Source organism: Meleagris gallopavo, chromosome 4, assembly GCF_905368555.1.
Source record: "Meleagris gallopavo chromosome 4, MGAL_WU_HG_1.1, whole genome shotgun sequence".
Classification (NCBI taxonomy): domain Eukaryota; kingdom Metazoa; phylum Chordata; class Aves; order Galliformes; family Phasianidae; genus Meleagris; species Meleagris gallopavo.
In genome coordinates this window covers 39,475,113-39,490,212 of record NC_139407.1, presented here as the reverse complement: position 1 = coordinate 39,490,212, position 15,100 = coordinate 39,475,113, and the positions used below count along the sequence as shown (strand labels likewise).

The 15,100-nt window shown below is 36.4% G+C and overlaps 1 long non-coding RNA gene across 3 annotated transcripts in view; it reads left to right on the top strand.

Annotated features, from left to right (window-relative positions):
* Positions 1-1,162: 1,162 nt before the first annotated feature.
* LOC104910725 (uncharacterized) overlaps positions 1,163-15,100 on the top strand; it is a 183,315-nt gene continuing 169,377 nt past the window's right edge. For all 3 annotated transcript variants that reach the window (XR_014882784.1, XR_014882783.1, XR_004159625.2), the window contains exon 1: positions 1,163-1,459. This is a non-coding gene — a long non-coding RNA (uncharacterized LOC104910725). The remainder of the gene's footprint in view (positions 1,460-15,100) is intronic.

Genomic DNA, 15,100 nt, shown 5'->3' with positions numbered 1-15,100 from the left:
TTTGAAAATATCTATTGGCATTATTCTTTTGTTCCTAGAAGTTTAACGAAGCTCTACTGACTAGGAAGCTTTCAATCATGTCTAGTCTCTATCTCCCTCCTGCATTTTAAACATGAAACTTCCCACCCCAAAATACATATTTTCTCCTTACTCTAGTATACTTGGAGACTTTCTCTGCAAATTTCATGTCATATCAGCATGTTTATGGAGATGCTTGAGTGAATCTTCTGAATTTTCTTAGGAGATGCAAAACATTCATTTTTATTTCTTTCTTCTTCTTACAAGGTTTTGTACTATCGAACATCAGACAGGTATCTATGATGACAGGCAATTCAAATATGGATACTAACAAAATAGGGAGGAGCAGCAGTGTGCAGGCCTTGTCTTATGGTATCTGTTCCAGAAGTGATTGGAGGAGCAGAGATCTCTGTCTATTGAGCAGATTTATGGTCCTGGCCCTCTGGGGCCACTGTCAGCCCTGAGTCAGAGGCCCCTGTTCAGGTGAACACTGATCTTTGACATGCAAATTTAAGGCTTTTGCTCATGTGGTAGCTCTAGTTGTATTCCACAGATCTAACCTGAATTAAGGATGATGAATACTTTCTCTTATACTCTGAAAGAATATAATTTATGACTGAATAGTTTCATTATTGGCTTTTACTTGTAGCATCTTCTAATGATTCTTCTTGCATGTAATTGTGGAACGTGTGCTGAAGAAGCATGACTTTTTCACATAAGCACATAGTAATGTACGGGTATGTTTAATCTCAGGGCCTGAAGATGCCATTCGTAAATACTTTCTCTTTGGGAAAAGGCAAAGATTTGTGCTGCATCATGTTCTCACCGGCGTAAGGGGCAGAGCTGCGTGGTGGAAGTTCGCCACCTGCAGCTGCCTCTGTAGTACTGCTTCTTTTTGTTGCGTGCGTTTTTTAACGTCTTTTCTACGAAGCTGCCGTGGAAAAAACCACGCCAAGAAATTCAATCTCCGTTGCCTGTGAAGGTGCGTAGATTTAATACCGTGCATACGGCCATTCATTACAAACGGGCTGTCCCCAGGCGAAGAGGCGACGGGAAGCACATCTGGAGCCCGGCAGCCGCCCCGCCCCTCTGCTCGAGGCCGAGCCCTTCAGCTCGGCGTGCAGCCCGCCCGCTCCGCCCTTACCCGCGCACGCGGGAGCTGCAGGCGGCTGCTAGCAGAGCGACCGTTGTGCTTCGCGCTGCGCTGAGGCCCGGGCAGGGCTCAGCCCTGCGGCTGCAGAGGGCGAGCGTGGTGGATGTGCGCGCGACGAAGCAGCCGGCAAGCAGCGGGGCGCGAGCGGGAGAGGTGCGGAGAAAGTGCGGAGTTGGTCACCTCAGAGCCGCCCTCCGAGTGCGGAACGCGTGGCTCTTCGCAAGAAAGTTTCTCCGCGATGTGAGAGAGCCGCCACCTGTGCTCCATCCGTCAGCGGCGCTGTTTATGGTATTTATATTACTTTAGAGATTGCTGTGCTCTGCTTAAAATGTCCAAAAGCGTGTCCCGCCACCCCAAACCCTCAGAAACAAACCACCTCCTTCTTCCCCCCAAAATCCAACCTACCACAAAACCACCCCTCCCGACAAAACCCACCCTGAAACAAACACAAAGCTCCAAAACAGAACCGCGCTGTGTCAGGTAGGTGTTCCCGCTTGGAGCTGCAAGGTAACAGCTGCTTTTCTTTACAAATTACTCCAGAAGCTTCGGTACGGCCAGGTGCAGATTAGATGCGTATTGCCAACGGCAGCTACTGCGATGTGAGGCTTTCATGCTTTATTTCCATTGTTTGTGTTTTTCATTTCTCTTGCAACAAAGACTTGGGCAATGAAACACCCTGTGACTGATGTGACAGTATGAAGGTGATTCAATAGGATTAAAATACAATTTACTAGATTAAAAATGTGGAAGTCCGGAGTATTTCTATTTATGGTTAGGTGAAAAATTTTCTGCTTTAAACCAGTTTAAAAAATTCCAATCTTTTTAATTTTTTTTTCCCCTAAAGAAAACATCAGAGATGGTCAAAAGCCTATAAAAATAACACAATGGTCTTTCCTTGTTTTTCTTCGCTTCTGCTTCAACGTTTCTGTAGCTTAGAAATAAAGTGATGAGTAGACAGTAAACTACTGCAGGTGAGCCTGAAGAGGGCAATGCATTTGAGCACAAATCTCAGCTGAAATTAAATTTAGAGTAAAGCACTGCTTCGTTCAGAGAGAAACAGCTTCAACCTTTAATTTATTCTCTATCTATCTGCTTTTGTTTGTCCAACTCTTTCTATATTTATTAGGCTACGTGTTCATAAGAATTTTGCTTTAAAATGATGTTTAAGTTCTGCAACAATTTTAGAGCTGAAACAATAGAGGTGTTGGAGACTAGAGGAAAGATATGCTTGTATGTAAGTGCTGAATAGACTAAATGGAAAATTAAAAAAAGAAAGAAGGAAAAGAATTCCTGCTGACCAGACTGTGGGGAAATTTGTTCCTTCAATGAGTCTGACTGAAGAAGGAAATGAAGTGTTGCATAGGTCTTTCTTTCAAAAAGGTGAGTGTAGGAGAAGTGTAGTAAGCTAGAAAACACTAGGAAATGAAAATTCAACTATTAAGGAGTATTGGTAGTCAATATAGTAATATAATGTCATGTATATTCCACTGACGGAATTTTACATTTGTAGATGTTCATGTAGTGTTCCCCTAGCATAAAGCTTTGCATTTAAAACAAATAAACAAAAAAAAAACCAAACACCACAAACAAAGCAAAATGCCACCAACAAAGAAAGTTCAAAAGATAACTTTTTAACCTGATCAAAATCCACCCCAGAGAGCAAAAATAATAATAATAAAAAGAACATTCACAAGGTAAAACAAATGATTCTTGTGGTTGAGATCTCCCGTGTCTGCAGAAGAAATGAGAATAGAGATGACAATGGTATCATTTACATTTAAACTTGACTGTGTTACCAGGGACAAAGTTTTATGGTGCATAACAGTTTTAAATAGCCTTAAAGATTTAAGTAACTGGTTTTAAACTGTAAGAGGGTAGATTTAGGCCAGATATTAGGAAGAAATTCTTTACTGTGAGGGTGGTGAGACACTGGAGCAGGTTGCCCAGCAAGGTTGTTGATGCCCCCTCCCTGGATGCATTCAAGGCCAGGCTGGATGGGGCTTTGAGCCCCTGGTCTAGTGCGAGGTGTCGCTGCCTGTAGTAGGGGGGCTGGAACTAGGTGATCTTAAAGGTCCTTTCCAACCTAAACCATTCTATGAAAATAAAGACAGTGCTGTTCGGCGACCAGAATTCAGGGGCTAGAACACTGGTAAATTCTCAGATAGCAAAAAGACTGTTAATGTTTGAAACGTCGTTCTTAGGATGGTGACAATCAATAGTGCTGTAACTAATCTGATTAAAAGGACTTTTTTTTAATTGGCCAATAAAAATTTTTTTTTAATAAATAAACTGACAGTAAGAGGAGGGCTAAGGAGGATCTTCATCCTTTACTGGATACAGTAGGGAATGTGACCTCTGAGGGTAAGGAAATAGCTGAGGTTTTCAATGCCTTCTTTACGTCTGTCTTCAAAAGTCAGACCGGTTATCCTTGGGATACTCTGTCCCCTGACCTGGAAATCTTGGATAGAGAGCAGAATAAACTGCTCACAAGTCAGGTGGAAACAGTTAGAGTCCTACTACTCCACCTGGACTGTCACAAGTTCATTGGGCCAGATGGGATCCACCCGAGGGTGCTGAGGGAGTTAGCAGAGCTGATAGCTAAGCTGCGTTCCATCATCCGTCAGTGTTCCTGGTCAACTGGAGAGACTGCAGTGCATTGGAGTCTTGCCGATGTGACTCCTATCTACAAGAACACTCTTAAGGAGGATCTGGTGAAGTACAGGCTTGTCAGACTGATCTCGGTGCCAGGGAAGGTGAATCTTGTTCTTGTTGGTTGGAGAGGGACACGAGGAGGTCCCAAATGGTCCCACAATACTATGTCTTTGGATGTGTTTTGAAGAATCTTATTTCAAATTGAATTACTGGGAGAGGAAATAAAGAAGATGAGGACGTCATCCTGAGCAAGATGATGTTCATCAAGGAGTTTTAATCAAGCTCATGTCTGAAATCACTGACTCACTATACCATGCAAACTACTGCTTACAATTTCTAAAAGAATAGCTGATGGCAAATATGACTCCCACTTTTTTAGAGGTTTAACAGAAACATTGGGAAGTCTACAGCTAAATAAATCTGGCTTCAGAATGAATTCAGTAAGAATTATGTAATAAAGGATAGAACTGTAGGCACATGGTTGAGAATGATATAATGGGAAAAACTGTGCTACTTGCAAAGGGTGCCTACAAGAGGCCTTCGAAAAGGCCAGTAAACAAACAATATTTTGATTGGCTTGACATATTTTACAAGAGTTTACGGGAAGACATTGAGCAGTGTCACTAAGCAATAAGTTTTTAAAAAAATATTGAACTTCCATTTACCAAGGTTTTGTAATGGTTAACAAACATAAAACAAGATGAAAAATAAGTGGCTTTCCTTTATAAAGGAATCTCACAAGAATTTTTCTTGGGACTGTGCCATCCGTGACAGTGATCCAGAAAAATGGTATGTACAATGTGGTAAAAGTTTACTTGTTTTACTAATTTATTCAAGGTAGTAAAAATGAAATATTGTTATAGCTGTAGAAAAATTTCATTATACTGCATGAAGGAGTGATAAAATGGCAGATAAGACTCAGGGCAGATAAAGGCACTTGGGAAAAACAATGTTAATTTTCTGCATTAAAACCAAAGGTAGTCAATGATGTATTACAGCATAAGAGATCTTCAAACTATAGCATTTCATTCTAAGTAAATATCTTCTCTAAGCAAGGTACCGGTTGTAGGAAAAAAACGACAGCTAGATTATTAGTTATTATTTGGATAGAAATAGCGACCAAGCCATAAAACCTTATTGTGCCATTACATAAATGACACAGTTTGCCTGCAGCTTGATAGTTACCTGAAGTTTTGGTTATTCAACTTCTGGAAGTGTGCTATAAAACTAAAACACATTCAGAGAAGGGCAACAAGGATAATCATAGATTTGAAGAGATTTTTCCTTGAGGAGTCATTAAAAAGATTAAGGATCTTCAGCTTGGAATAGTTATGACCAAGATGATAGAAGCATATGTAGTATTGAGTTTCACTGTAAAGAAGAAAAAGAGGTGATAAAATGACTGATTGTTTTCTTTTTTTTTCCCCTCTCTATTGAAAAAACTGGGATATGCAATGGAATGTTCAAGGAACGTTTGGATTTTGTGTTGAGGGATATGGCTTAGTGAGAACTATTGGTGATATGTGGACGGTTGGACTGGATGATCTTGTAGGCCTTTTCCAACCTTGGTGTTTCTGTGATTCTGTGAATGTTCATAACAAAAGGGTACAAATGCATTTGTTCATTGGTGGAAGCAGAAATTCTGAAAAGCTGTGAAATACGCTTCAGTAAGAATTCTTCTGGCTGCAGAATGATCACATTTAGCGGTCAGTATCAAGAGAAATAATGTTGCACGCTTACTCTTCTGTAGCAACCAGCAGCAGGTCAGCAAGGGAGATGGCAGTAAGGTGGACTTCTGGTTTGAACCAGTATTGCCATTCTTAGTTTTTGTGTGACAGGAACAAAACGTGGCAGTCAGAGGGCAAGTGTTTGTATGCATTCCTGTATACCCACTGGGTGTAGGGGAGAATGTCTCCATGGCTACTGTGTGCTGCTGTCCTCTTCTGCTGTGGAACCTGGCCTGCCAGTTGCAGGTGTGTGAGATCTCAGATCTAGAGGATGTGCTGTTAACCTGCTGCCATGTGAACTGCTGGTGTTGTAGCTAAGGAGCACAAAGCAGCAATCAGGTGGAAAAAAAAATAGAACTGATAATGTATTTTTTGATGTCTGCGGAAAGATGTAGTTTAAGTTCTCCCCATTCCTTCATGCTTGCGCTGCAAAATGCTGCAGCTGCCGTCCTGTTCTCTATGGAATACAGAAGTCTGATCTTTCTAATGCTTTCCTGGATACTTCTAGACATCACAGAGAGAATTTTTGGCTCTTCACTCATCAAATATAATTAAATGTGTCTCTCAGTACTGGAAACTGAACAGGGATGCAGTTTGCCTGAAGCATCACTTACTACTCCAGAAAACGATGATGATCCTTGTAACCTGCTTTTTTCTTTCTTTCTTTCTTTTTTTTTTTTTTCAAAAGATACTTGGGGCTTAATGAAGTGCCTCCTGCTAACAGTATAGTTGACAGAGCTAGATCAGTCTGTGGCAAAAAATTGCCACATCATTATTACTCAAAAGTCTTTTTGAATTGCGTGCATTTTTAGTTCTAGCTCAGCTTCCTGCTTTGTTGAAGTAATTAAATTTTTAAAAATTCTCAAACAGTTAAATCACTTTTAGAGCTGAAGGGCCATAAATCTGGTATAAACTCAACACTGTAAAGCAGACTTTTGTTTTAATTATGGGATGACTTTTAAAGATTAGCAGTTGTACTTTAAAATTATTCTGAGACATGGTGGATTCACATTCTGTAAATCATGGATTATAGCCCATATTCTGATGTGAGGTATTTTTAAAAACATTTTTGTAATAAAAAGTATGTTCTTTAATGTTTCTATTGCATCTCCTCAAAAAAAAAACAAAAAAAAAAACTTGCAAATTAAAGGTATTTTTCATCTGAAAGGCTAGTATAGCTAATGTTCACTGTTGTTTATTATAGATGATTCTGAAGCAGTGACTTCAACTATATATAGCATTAATGACAAAAAGAGGATTCTTGAGCAATTCTAATTACAAAGAATGAATTATAGTTCATAATTAACCTAAACAATAGAGAATAATTAATCATTTCTCTTTTACTATCTTTCCCTGTAATAATTTTTCCAAGAAATGCATTAGGGGGCAGCAGAGTCATTTAATTGATCCAGTTCAGACCTATTTCTAACTCGAGCAATTCCTAGTCATAGAATCGCTTGAGTTAAAAGGAACCATTAAAGTTCATCTAGCCGAGCTCTCCTACAATAAACAGGAACACCTAAAGCTAGATCAGGTTGTTCAAGTGCCCAGCCTGGCCTTGAGTGTCTCCAAGGATGGGGCATCCGCCGCCTCTCTGGGCACCCTGTGCCACAGCCTCAATATCCTTATTGTAAAAAGCTTTTTCTTATATCCAATCTGTATCGCCCCTAAATCCAATATTCAGTATTTTTGTTAAGAATCATATTTTTGTGAATGTTGTTGCACCAATATAACTTATAAGAAGAGCACTGTGCGTGTCTGTGTGCGTGTGTGCATGTATTTAAGTATACATAAATATCTCTATATTTTTTAAATTTTCTTTCTCTCCCTCTCTTTTTTTTTTTTTAGTGTCTCAGATTTCATTTCTCTGCCTTAGTTAGGTTTTAGACATTAAAACACTGGTCCTAGCTTGAAATCACATTTTTGTAGTGATTATTTTAAAAACATTTAAGTGATTCTTTGAAGGCTGCTTTTTCGTATGTTGAACTTTTCCTCCTATGTCAGTTATTTTAATAAAATATTATCTCTCTTGATATGTTTCTGATTCTGTTATGATCAGAGGTTATCATGTCCAAATATTGTTGGACATATAAAACTCTTATATCTCTAAAAATGGGACAATACTTCACTTGTCTTAAAGAGTCGTGGAAATGCTAAGCCACAGCCTGAAGCAGTGACTGAGCACCAGGAGGGAAGGTAGGGCCAACCCAGGGGAGCTCAGGTGCGTGCAACGTGCCTGAGTGACCAGATGGAGTAGAGTCAGGATCCACTTCTTCCCAGACCTTATTTGAGGGTTGACAGTGGAGACATGGGTATCTCGCTGGAGATCCCTGCTGAGGCATTTCAAGGGTAAGCAGATTTTTTTTTTCCCTTTGTTTCTCCGTCCAGGACTGCTGCGTTTGGACTTATTCTCACTTGTTACAGTCTAGGACTTTACTACTCTGCTATTATTGCTGCGCTTTCCATCACATTATAGTGTTACAACTCGTTTGAAAGATTTAACTTCAGTGGAGAAAACCTACTGCAGTTATACATCTCTTAATACTTGTTACAGAATCAGTCTATTAATGCTTTGTGTATATGTATATAAGCAATAACAGCACTCAAGCGTATGAGGGATGCACACCAACATTACAAAGCTAAGGCATCGTGATCCTCGGGACAGAACAAACTTTGAACTGTAGGGCAAGCAATTCTGTTTTCTCTCTATCATTTTATTTCTTATTTTCAGACAGTCTTTCCTTATTAGCAAAGCACAATTGTTCTTGTTTAATATAAAATTGCTTAAAATAAAGTACGGTACATAATCTTTAATAATTTAATGAGTGTTCATAGGTAAAGTTTAATAGCACAAAGTTGAAGCAAAATAGAATACGAATACAATAATTAAATTATTAAGCAGATAATACACTATTTTAAGTGATATTCTAGCACCTTCAAAAGCTGTTACAGCATTATCTTTTTTTGTTGAGTTGTTGGTAATTTTTTGAATTGAGTATTTTAAACAGCCACTAGTTTTAGGTCAGAGCTCCTTTGTTGGCCTTTCCAACTCTGATCCACTTCTTTGAGGTCACTCAAGTTGCTGCCTTTTTCTTACTATAGGTACATATTTTGGATAACTTCAATTCCCAAAGCACACTTTAACGCTTTTTAATCAGTCCAGCAAAGCAGTTAAGTGTGTATTTAAGTACTAACATGTAACTATTGCATTTGACTGCAGTAGGACTGCTTGCAAATTTTAAACCGAAGTGCATGCTGAAGTATTTTACTGTACTGGGGCCTGTATGTAGTGGCAAGGAAGAGCAATGGATTTGCATTATGGTGCTAAGGTAGACCCTTTGTTACCAATATAGGTCTGCAAGATCTTCAATAAAAATATACCTTGTTTTATGATGCAAATATTTTTGCTGTTTTAAAATATACTCTAAATATCACTGCGTTAGATTAAAAAACATCTGTTCAATTTCATATATTCTGATAGATTGGCAGTTGCTTTAGAAATGTCTAAGGGCTGCTATTTCAGGCTGGCACCTAAGAAACTCTGCAGATTTAGGCCTGCTTGCCTGTCAAGTATGGTTTGAAAGGAGAGCTAGAGAAGATGGTATAAAGTGAGAAAATAGTGTCTAAACAGAGAACATGAAGAGAGAAGAGAATGTATGCTGAGAGGATCTCCCTTTGTTTAATTGCTATAACCTCTAAATAGCATAATTGTGTTACAAAGTTTGTGATTATTATTATTATTATTATTATTTTTTGCAGGAAAGAGGAAAAATATTAAAATGAGTTTGGTTTTTTTTTTGAAGGATCTCTTAAAAACAAGCCATTGAAAATTGTTATGCTATCAATGAGTGAGGTGGCTGCATATGCACTGTTAGCATAGAATACATCTTTGCGCAACTGGATCTCAGATCTAACTCGAGGTTTTTCATCAAAGCATGTGATATTCGAGGGAGTATTTCAGAATATGAAAAGTACGTTCTTGTAAAACACAGTGTGTAATCGGGCTAAACCTGCTTTACAGCATAGGATATTCAAACTAAGAGTACTGCTGGTGTCTGACACTGATCTATTAGCTAATGTTGGCAACCTGCTGGGAACTACCTGTGTGCTGTAACACTGGAAGGCAGTCCATTAGTGCCTGAATTAATGCACTCAGAGACTTTTAATTCTTCATGGAATCTATTTCCATATTTAATTACGGGAAAGTCATAGAAAAAAGTTACAAAGCACCTTCTTCATCCATTTCATTGTCAACGAGAGTGGCGATTACTAATTCTTCTTCAAGTTATATTGCAGTTTTCACTTAAAATAATGCAGCTCCTTGCTGAGTTTGCTCCAATTAAGCCATATTTTATTTGCTAATGACTTACCAAGTCGACAATGACCTTGAAGTTGGTATTGTCAACACTTCTTGGCATAAAGCATTAGGTGATTTAGAGTTATTAAGAGTGCATCAATTTATTCTTCAGTCTTTGTCAGTGTTTTTAAAAAGCTTTTTAGTTCCATTACAGATAAGATACTTTACCTGGATAATGTACAGGTTAGTAAGTTAAGTAACAATCAATTTGTATTAATTTTACTGCAGATTTTAAAAATGGTTGTATATGACAGCATTTTTATTATTTTTGAGTTTGAAAAAGAGTACACTGGGTCATCTTTATTCACTTCAAGTCCAAATTATTTTTATCGCGTTTCTGTTTGCATAAGTCACTTTTACACACACATTTATAAATATTTAGATATTGAATGTCAGTATCTCAAGTTGTGCTCAATTATTGTTGAATTTAATTCACTACACGTATAAAAAATTGTACTAGTATAATTGAACAGAGTAAGATGTTGATTCTTGGTGAATGCTTCTTGGTACTTTAGGACAAAGATGAATAGTAAAATTACACTTAGACAGTTAAAAATCTCATAGTTATTATTTAGTAATAATACAAAGCACCTTTGCATTAAAAGCATTAAGGCAACCAAAATAATATTTAGAACAAGTGACTACAGGAAAGTAGTCACTCAAAATTTTTTTGTACCTCTCAGTTTTTTTTATCATTTTTCTCCTTTTGAAAGATGATACTGAATGTCTTTTTAATTCAGATGCACACATAATTACACTGTCAATTCATATACCTTATCTAGTGGAACTGCCATTAGTCCTTGTTTCCTCACGCTTATATATTATATTGCACATAACTCAAGAATAAAGAACCACCTTAAGTTTAGACAAAAGTGAATATTGCTGCATAAAAATAACTTAATTTCTGATCTGATGCATTTATATTTCACTTGTTCTGATCATTGTTCCATATGCTGATAGTACTACTGAATTCATCCATTTAAAAAACAAACAAAAAAGCCCCCCAAAACAGTCAGTCTGCCACATTTCCTCAATCAGATCTTTAAGAATCTACTGCCTTTGTTTTGCTTTCAAGAGTTAATATGCCATAAAAATACACTTTAATGGAGCCATGATGATGTGCATATACCATAACTGAGAAACCATGATTTAATTATTGTAATCTATTTCTTTCTTAACCCTAAATCACCGTTCTCAGTGTGTATGTATTGTGCAATAAAATATTACACCAATTCTGGGCTGTGCAATCTAGAGATTGAGGCACCTGGTATACATCTGGTTACTGAAATGTTGAGTAATAATGAACAAGAATATCCAACAGTGACAACCAGTAATAGGCAATAGCTATAGTGATTAGCAAGCACAGATTTTTGTTTTATAACATGCAGAAATTTAGGGATACAAATATTTTCACATCTTTATGCAAGAAAAAGAAAGTATTTTAAAATTGATTTTCTGGTTTATGGTAAATTTGTGCTGAGTACTCTTTTGTAGATGTTAAATTATGGCTAGAAATGTCAGTTGTACAATTGGGTAATGCTGTTCCGTAGTATTAATTTTATTTGGAAATACGTGTTCATTTGCATTAGCAAGGGATTAAGGTATGTGATATGTATTTTAAAAGCAGAGACCACATCTAATGTTTTGTTCAGCATTTCAGCTTTTTATCAGAAAATCTTTACTCTTCGTTGTAATCAGCTGTGAATTTTAAGTTGCTCATGAAAAGGTGAAATGTTTTTCAGTCATGCTGCTCTGGGGTACATCTCCAAAAAATTATTATCTATGTAAAACAGAAGATAATTCCTGACAATTTTTGGATTTTTTAAAATTTGGATTTGTGAAGCCTGAATCATTTCTAATAACATTAACGTTATTAACTGTTAATTTGCTTCTGTAATGATGAAGAATTTATGATTTCATGAGGTATGAAATGTTTAGTATGCTTAATACACATTTGTGTGAGTGTATATGCTACTTTTGCTCTGTTACAAATTCATTTGCTTGTCAAGTGTTGTCTGAAGAGAAGCAAGAGTGTACATTATCTAACAGTAAAATGCTAGTCTGCACAGTTTATTCTCTTTAACAGGAGAATAAGCCTACGACAACTCAACAGCAGTGGGTAGAGAAGATATGCATTTGTAAAGAAGGAATAAAATCCAAGGAAGTCACTAACTGGTATTAAGCATAAGCTGGAGGTATCACCAGTCTTATTCCTGTGATTCTGAGAATAATGATATATTGAATACAGAATAGATTTTTTAGAAACTGTGTAAAAAAGGAGAGTATATTTTTACAGTTTGCTGTTAGTAACTCAGCCTCGTTTCTTTAGACTCACAAACTGACAACTGACTTTTTTAATACAGCTGTCATCTCTAGATGGGATACAGCTTGGAGTTCACCTTTTTTTTTTCTGCCAAAGACATTAGGTCTTTGATGATGAGAGGCTGCTGTCTGCTCAACATTTTCCTAGGTCATAGAAAGTAGGCTGGACATTAGGGTCATCCAGCTCACAGAGACCCTCTACTGTGTTATTTGAACATCGAACACATTTTCTGACCTGAAAAGGTTCTATTCGTCGAAAAATATCATACTATTTTTTTATTAGTGTGATTTAAAAAAAAGGCAGATAATTCTGCAGATTTAACAGTTTAAAATTCAGTATGCTTATTCTTACTATAGACTTCAAAATAAATCAGAGTCCTATAAGACCTAATCCGTTACTATTTACAGTAACTGTAAGAAGTCTATTCTGTGCATAACTGAACAATAATGCTTGCTCTACCATGCACTAAAGCAGTAGTAAATAATGCCTTACAGAAGACACTTGATGGTGCTGTTACCCTTTTACCCTGAAAATTTAGCAACTTCATGCTTCTTTTATAAGAATGATAAATTTGAAGTACTTTAGATGTTGGAGGAATAAGAGATTTTAATTTTTCCTTAATGTTAAAAGCTCACGTGTTAATATATAAACTTGTAAGTGTGTCAGTTTTTATTACGACAATGCATACAATGGCTATAGATGATATGCATTTATGAAGAATGAATATTAGCACTAACTGATATTTTTTGAGGATTCTGAGGTTACATGCAAAATGAAGGAAAAATGAGTTTTTCTTTTCTCAGATGGGACAGGCTGCAATGCTAAAATTATTGAATTAATTTAAAACTATGCAAGGTTATCTTGGAATTGTGTTATGTTAATAGTGACTAAGCATCCATCTCAAAATACTGTATATATGGTGCTCCATAACCAAGCTGAAGGGATGACCAGCTGGTCATCCATTCATATAATATTCTGAGAATATGATATTAATGATATGTTGAGCATAAAATTAATTTGTTAGAAATCATGTAATACTTCGGTGAATTATAGTGATTGGGCTTAGAACTGGTGATTGAGATTTGAGATATCTACTGTATTTGAACTACTTGCTTTCTGATTCCTGAAGACCACATTCAATCTACAGACCACATTGTTTCTTTTTATAAGTGGAGTGTATTTTGCATGCTTTTGCTTCTTAAATAATTCAAATGGGAAAATTATTTTGTGCAGATGAGATAATATATGTCTTTTCAAGAAGTAGAATGCTACACAAATTCTGAGGTATTTTTTGTGTATATTTCTTTGTACCAATCAGGTTAATGTTGCTTCCTCAGGGAAACATGCATATTGCAATTATTCTTTATCAGCAGTCTCTGCTTGTGATTAGTACATAAATGCACTCATGTTATAAAACAGCAACTTAGGCCACAAATTTGTTTTTGAACAATAAGCAAGCAAACAAATAACTGAGAAAAAGTGTGACATATGTATGTTGTAGACCAAAATGACACTTAAATATATATAAACCTTGAATTTTCAATTATGTCACATGAAAAAGACCTGTCAAGTGTGGTCTAACTTATATAGAATCTGGAATAGAATATAATTTGATGTGCGTTTGCTGGCCACGAAGATAGAATCATAGAATCACCAAGACTGGAAAAGACCTCCAAGATCATTTAGTCCAACAGTCCATCTACCTCCAATATTTCCCCTCTAAACCATATCTGTTGAAGATATAATATCTAAACACTTCTTGAACACCTTCAGGGACAGTGACTCAATCACCTTCCTGCGCAGCCTATTCTAGCACCTGACTGCTCTTTCAGAGAAGAAATTTTTCCAAATATGATGAATATGTAGATATGTTCAGAAAGTGTAATTGAACAGACAAGTGGTCTGCTGAGCAGGGTCTTAGTGCTGTGGACTGTAATTTCTTGATGTGGACTATGATATCCTACTTTTTTTTTTTTAATATTTGCCATTTTTATGCATTTTATTGAATTATTAGTCTGCATAGATTGAAGTTATATTGTTAATCACTACTTATGGCAGTTACTACTGCATGTTTTGGAGAGAGGCCTTGCTTTGCTTGATGTGCTATGTATGACTTAAGAAACAGCTTGGGAACTAAAATAAAAAAATCTAAAGTAAGTGAAAAAGCATTTTAAGAAGTTTTTACAGCATAATTCCTTCTCTGGAATCACAAGACTGCAGCAGAGGTGTAAATCATCAAAACTTTGTTAGCAGTTAACTGAAGCTGTTCTCTGTAGTTTAAGCATTACCCATCAAAATATCGTAAGTGAAACAAATTGTTGTTAATAGGAAATTGAAATGGAGTGGTGTGGAGATCAAGCAAATGATGAAATGAGGTGAAAACCTGCCTGAAGGACTTTACAGTGTATCAAAATAAAACTACTGTGTGGTTTGTAGTAGAATTAAGGTATATCTAACAAGCAAAATTCATACATTCTGTAATGAATCTTTATATAAATGTACAAATAAGTATTATTTTTACTTTATTTTTGTCTGTTAGGTATTATATATTTTTGGTCTATTAAAAAAGCATAAGAATAGCCAAGAAATAGGAAGATATTCTCCAGCAGCTGTTGTTTTTTTTCCTTTTCTTTACATTAGGATGTTACTTAATCTGTCATGAGACAAAAAGGAATGCATCTTAGAAAATTAATAAGAAAACACTGAGTTTAAACTTCTTCATGAAGGGCAAGGACTTCAGAAATATGGTGTGACTCAGTACATAATATGCCAGGATATTTCGTTTTTTAGCTGTTCATTCCAAAATTGTTATGTTTGCTCTCTATAAATAAAGTTTCTTACATTATTCTGATTTAACGAATTATGCTAAC